Source organism: Pan paniscus, chromosome 2 (assembly GCF_029289425.2).
Source record: "Pan paniscus chromosome 2, NHGRI_mPanPan1-v2.0_pri, whole genome shotgun sequence".
Taxonomy (NCBI): Eukaryota; Metazoa; Chordata; class Mammalia; order Primates; family Hominidae; genus Pan; species Pan paniscus.
In genome coordinates this window covers 118449923-118456588 of record NC_085926.1, presented here as the reverse complement: position 1 = coordinate 118456588, position 6666 = coordinate 118449923, and the positions used below count along the sequence as shown (strand labels likewise).

At 38.9% G+C, this 6666-nt stretch overlaps 1 pseudogene; it reads left to right on the top strand.

The window, feature by feature from the left end:
- The first annotated feature begins 4048 nt into the window (after positions 1–4048).
- On the top strand, positions 4049–4405 carry LOC100976053 (cyclin-dependent kinase 2-associated protein 1-like; annotated as a pseudogene).
- The last annotated feature ends 2261 nt before the right edge of the window (positions 4406–6666 follow it).

Genomic DNA, 6666 nt, shown 5'->3' with positions numbered 1-6666 from the left:
TGTGGAAATGGATCAGGAATTCCCCAAGCCTTGGAGTTAGGCCTGCAAATCAGCCCGTTGAATGCTAATTTGAGGTCTGGTAGTAAGGGACCAACAGCTGTTGGGGACCCCAGAGAGGCAAGTGGATAGCAAGCAGGGCTTCAGATGGCTTCCTCTCAGGGCCTCCTAAGCAGCTGGGCCACAGAACAGAAATTCTCTGGAGCTTTTCACTGTTCTAGCTGCCACCTTCGTCATTCATGAGTTTTGGTAAAGGAAAGACACAAAGAAGATGATTCAGCACGAGAGAAGTAGCAAGGCAGGAGAAATAATGGCAGAAAAACTTGGAGAATGAACAATTTAAGAGAATACAGGCAAGAGCAGGAAGTAGGATTGAAAAAGAGCAGTTACTGAAACTGTAGCCCATCTGTAGCTGTCAGTGTCTGATACCCATGATTTGCACTTAGCTTTTGACCAAATCTCTTAACAGCTTTTTGCGTTAACAGGAGATGTCCTTATTTGCGTTTTGTAGATGGAGATATGAAGGGTAGGGACTGAAGTATCTTTGGCCAAGAACACACAGTGAAGTAGTCAGATTTTCCCAGCCCCTCATTTATCCTCTGGCCTTTGAGACTAAAATGCCTTATTATTTAAGGCTTAACCAGTGTATTTTCTTTGAAACCTCTTCCTCATTGGGTTCCAAGACACAATTTGCTGTTGCTATTCTGCACATTGCTTAAGGAGAGATGATTGTACCATCGTTTTTCCAGAATTGTAGTGAAGCATCAGAATGATGCAAATCAATTATACATGTAAGAGATGAAAGCAACTTTGGAGATCACTGAGCTCATCTCCTCATTTTCTAGATTAGAAACCTGAATATAATCCAGAGAGGTGAAGAGGTTTATCCAAAATCACATGGCTGTGCAGGGAAAGCTGGAACTGCAACATAGATATCTTGATTCCTAAGCAGTTATCTACCCAACAGTCTTACCAGACAAAGATTTGTTTCTTTTCTGAATATATCCAATCCAAAGTAGTTAGCATTCCCAGAACATTCCAAGTGGGTGACCAATAGCAAACAACTCAGTGTGATCTAAAGCACTGATTTCTGGTGTTTTCTTCAAGGACGTTTTTGGTTTTCAATCTGTTAACCATAAGGAATATTGAATTTAGCAAAGTACATTGACGTTTTCTATGCAACATGTTAAGAACAGCTGAAACCAATTAAATGCTAATCAATTTTATTCTGTCTGATGTAGAGTGGAAAAAAATGTTCCAAAGGTCTCTCCACCCTGAGATGTTCTTGGCAACAGGTCTCTGTGCTGTGGGCCCCCTCCCATCTCTCTTAGTCATGTACCCTCAAGAAGAGGAGACCTGGCCAACTCCCTTCAGATCTAAGATGAGAGCAGAACTGAGTCCAGCATTTTCCCTTGAAATAAAAGTTTATCCTTCCAAAAGCACAGGCAACCAAAGTGAAAATAGACAAATGAGATTGCACCAAACTAAAAAGTTTCTGCACAGCAAAGCCAGCAATTAAGTGAAGAGACAACCCATGGACTGGGAGAAAATATTTGCAAACCATATGTCTGATAAGGGGCTAATATCCAAAATATATAAGAAACTCAATTGCAAGAAAACAAATAACTTGATTTTAAAATGGGCAAAAGATCTGAACAGACAATTCTCAAAGAAAGATACAAGTGGCCAACAGATATATGAAAAAAATGTTCAGACATATCTAATTATCAGGGAGATGCAAATTAAAACCACAATGAGATATAGTCTTACATCTGTTAAAATGACTATTATCAAAAAGCTGAATGATTACAAGGGTTGGTAAGTATGTGAAGAAAAGGGAACCCTTGTATACTGTTGTTGGGAATGGAAATTAGTACAGCCATTTTGGAAAATAGTGTGGAGGTGCCTCAAAAAAACTAAAAATAAGGCTGGGAGCAGTGGCTCATGCCTGTAATTCCAGCACTTTGGGAGGCTGAGGCGGGCAGATCACCTGGGGCCAGGAGTTTGAGACCAGGCTGGCCAACATGGTGAAACTCAGTCTCTACTGAAAATACAAAAATCAGCCAGGCATGGTGTCAGGCACCTGTAATCCCAGCTACTCAGGAGGCTGAGGCAGGAGAATCTCTTGAACCCAGCAGGCAGAGATTGCAGTGAGCTGGGATCGCACCATTGCATTCCAGCCTGGGCGACAACAGTGAAATTCCATCTCAAAACAAAACAAAACAAAAAACAAACAAACAACAAAAAAAAAAACACCTAAAAATAGAATGACCATACGATCCAGTCATCCTGTTTCCAAAGAAATTGAAATTTGAAATTAGTGTATCTAAGAGATACCTGCACTACCATATTCATTTCAGCATTATTCACAATAGCCAAGATATGGATTCAAACTAAGTGTCCATCAAAGGGTGAATGGACACAGAAATGGTGGCATATATACACAATGCAATACTATACAACCTTCAAAAAGAAGGAACTTCTGTTCTTCACAGCAACATAGCTGGAACTGGAGGAATTTATGTTAAATGAAATGAGCCAGGCACAGAAAGACAAAATACTGTGATTTCACTTATATGGAAAATCAAAAAAAGTCAATCTCATAGAAACAAAGAGTAGAAGGTGGTTATCAGAGGCTGGGGCAGGAGAAGGGATAAGGAAAGGGACAATGTTAATCACCAAAAAGTACCAAGTTTCAGTTAGACTGGAGGGATAAGTTTTAGTGACCTATTGCACCGTATGATAGGTGACCACAGTTAATAATAATGTATCATATATTTCAAAATTGCTAAAAGAATAGATTAACTATTCTTTTATTGTCTCTTCACTATTAATCTCCCAACAAAAAATTATGAGTTGGTGAGGTAGATATATTAATTAGCTTCATTAATCTTTCTCAAATGTGTATAAAACATAGATCAAAATATCACATGGTACCCTATAACTATTTGGTTATTAAAAGTATTTTTTGTTAATTAAATTTTTTTTTAAAGTTCATCCTGGGAAGAAAGAAAGCTGCAACTCTGAGGCAATGTATATCACAACTATGAGAATAGGAGGGGTGGAGGAAGACAGTGAAATCCAGCCACATCCATCTCTGTGGCCACCTCATGGACTTAACCAACCATCTCTATTACCTAATCTCCTAATGCCAGTTCCCCCAAGCTCCACCTTCTTCCATAAGAGACAGACAGCAAAGCCAAAGATTTTCAAATCCAACAAATTAAAGTTTGAATTTGGGCTCTGCCAGTTATTAGATGTGACATTAGACAAACTATTTAATCTCCCTGAGCCTCAGTTTACTTATTTGTAAAAGGAGAGTAATAATACCAACTTGAAAAATTAAATGATTTGAGATCTATTTTACAACATGGTGACTAAATTTAAGACCAATGTATTGTATACTTGAAAAATGCTAATAGAGTAGATTTTAAGTGTTCTCACCACAAATAAAAGATAAGTACATAAGGTAACATGTAGGTTAATTAGCTTGACTTAGCCCTTTCACAATGTACATACTTCAAAATATGTTTTATACCACAAATGTATACAATTTTTATTTGTCCATGAAAAAAGAAAATAATTAAATGAAATAATGGGATATCTGACACATAGTGGGTGATCAATAAATGCTAGCTTTGTCCCACACCATTCCTTCTAATAAATTATTTTTGTACCCTTTCCTATATTCAATTCATTTCGTTTTTCTATTAGCCGTGTTCAAATATGTTGGAGTGTGTGTGTGTGTGCATGTGTACATCTGTGTGTCTATCTGTCCTATTGTATCTTTCCTGGAGGACAGATGGATAAGAACGTGTATTAGGAAGCTACAAGCCAAAGTGTTCTGATATGCTGTGTGCACAACAGGGAACAGATCACTCTTGATCATATCTAGGGTTTTTAGCCTCTAATCCCAAAGCCCAAAATTCTCTGGGCTTCTGGAAGACAGCCACAGTTTTCAGCACCAGTCTGTGTGTGTGTGTGTGTGTGTGTGTGTGTGTGTGTGTGTGTGTGTGTATAAAAATCTGCTACTGGGAATGGAGATGAAAGAATGTCATACAAACTAAACTTGACCTTGAAAATGCCTACCACCTCCCTCAACTCAGCTGAGAGCTTGTCACCTTCTATGTCACCTTCTACCCATATGGTATTATTCTCACAGTACCACCAGCTGCTGAGTGACTATAGGCCACCATCCCTAGGCTATACCCAGGGAACTGGAAACAGCCAAGTGACCCCAAAGCAAATGTGCTAAACTGCTGGCTATCATCCAAGAGCTGAGGGAGTGATCAGATCCACCTGTACAGGGAGCAAGAGCACAATGAAGAGACCAAAACAAGTTATCACTCATGCTAAAGGACTAGTTTGGGAGTGCTTGGCTAAAACAGAATGGAATGCCAGATTCTAACCACCTTCATAGTTTTGCGAGGTATTCCATCTTTTTACAAGATAGGAAGTTACAGTTCATCTCCCCTGTCCAGATGAAACATGTTTTCAAAATGGTAATCATTTGGTTTTTCTTCCTGGTTTCTTTCCCGTGGTTCAGTAGGTTCTCAAACTAGCAAAGATCTTACAGTTGATTAGGATTTGCATTTTAAGTAGTTAGAGCTACTCAGATTTTTTAAAGCATTGATTTAAAAGATGCAGGTAAAAGTTTTTTGTCCTACAGCAAACTGTTGCTTGCCTCCAAGATACCAGTGTTGCACATTAATCTTCTCTTTTGAATACATTCATGCACCTAAATTGTTTTTTGTTCCATTCCATAAAGTAATACACCTCTATGAATTTTATTTTTGATGAATACTGACAGCACTCTTTACTTAGTAGCCAGTCCCTGGATTGCCATACAGTATACATTCTCTATAAGTTCTTTTTTGCTTAAGTATTGCATCACTATCAATGCTTTGAAATTAAAGATGCACAAGTTATAAATACAGAATAAAGAGTAACCAACTAAACTTAACTATTTTTTACTAAGATTGTATGTAGATTTTAGTTCTATGTTTGCTGTAAGTTCATCAAAACATATTTCAAAATGACTAAAACTTCTTGCAGATTTATATGTATTTATTATTTGATGTAATAAAGCTTATGTTCATTAACAATAAGTAAATAAAAATAAATAATTAGACCCTAACAGATGAACAATTACATTAAATGCAAATGGTCTAAATGCATTAACTAAAAGAGATTGGTAGATTGGTTTTAAAAACATGATCCAACTAAATGCTCTGTGCAAAAAACTTGCTTTAAATATAATGATATAGGCAGGTTGAAAGTAAAAGGATGGAAAAAGATATACCATGCAAACATTAATCAAAGGAAAGCAGAAATGGTCATATCAATCACATAGACTTAATATTAACAATATTAATAAAGTAGACTTCAGAACAAAGATAATTACCAGAGAAGGATACTATGTAATAAAAGAGTCAATCTACCAATGACATATAGCAATCCTACATGTGCTTGTACCAAACAACAGAGCTGCAAACTATGTAAAGCAAAAATTGATAAAACTGAAAGGAGGCCAAGTGCAGTGGCTCACACCTATAATCCCAGCACTTTGGGAGGCCTAGGTGGGTGGATCACCTGAGGTCAGGAGTTTGAGATCAGCCAGGCCAACATAGTGAAACCCCATCTCTAACAAAAATACAAAAATTAGCCAGGCGTGGTGGTGGGCACCTGTGGTCCCAGCTACTCAGGAGGCTGAGGCATGAGAATCGCTTGAATCTGGGAGGTGGAGGCTGCAGTGAGCCGACATCATGCCACTTCACTCTGGCCTGGGCAACAGAGCAAGACTGTCTCCAAAAAAAAAAAAAAAAAAAACTGCAAGGAGATATAGAGAAATCCTGAAGGAAGAGCAGATTTGAATCTGTTCAGAGGATTGGAACCCAGAGAACATGACAAGAATGGAAAACCATAGAGGCTTTACCCTCCAAAGAGGCAGTGGGCTGAGCTCAGTGAGAGACACATCTGCTAGGTAAAACAAGGCCTGAGGATGCTGGGAGAGTATAATATGCAGGATGATGTCAGACACATATTGCTGAACCTTTTTTTGACTCAATAATTATTTTAATGTATATTACAGAAAAAATACATTGGGCACAGTAGGTAGAAACATGGTTACACAGACCATATAAATTAACAGACTCTGTCATGAATGTTTCAGACATTCATATACTGAACATTTCAGCATGACTTTTATTTTTATTTATTTATTTTTTTGGAGACAGTCTCGCTGTGTCACCCAAGCTGGAGTGCAGTGGTGCGATCTCAGCTCACTGCAACCTCCGACTCCCAGGTTCAAGCAATTCTCCTGCCTCAGCCTCCCAAGTAATGGACTAGAGGCGCCCGCCACCACACCCGGCTAATATTTGTATTTTTAGTAGAGACAGGGTTTCACCATGTTGGCCAGGCTGGTCTTGAACTCCTGACATCAAGTGATCCACCCACCTTGGCCTCCCAAAGTGCTGGGATTACAGGCGTGAGCCACCGCGCCCAGCCTCAGTATGACTTTTTGGAAGTAGGGATGGTAAGAATGACTGCTCCCATCGTTTCACCCCTGGTAGTCTAGATAGGCTATCATTCCCATATTAAGATTGCATCCAAATGGCGGTGGACTGCCAAGGTGCCCCATCTGTATCACATCACCAAGCAGGGGCACCA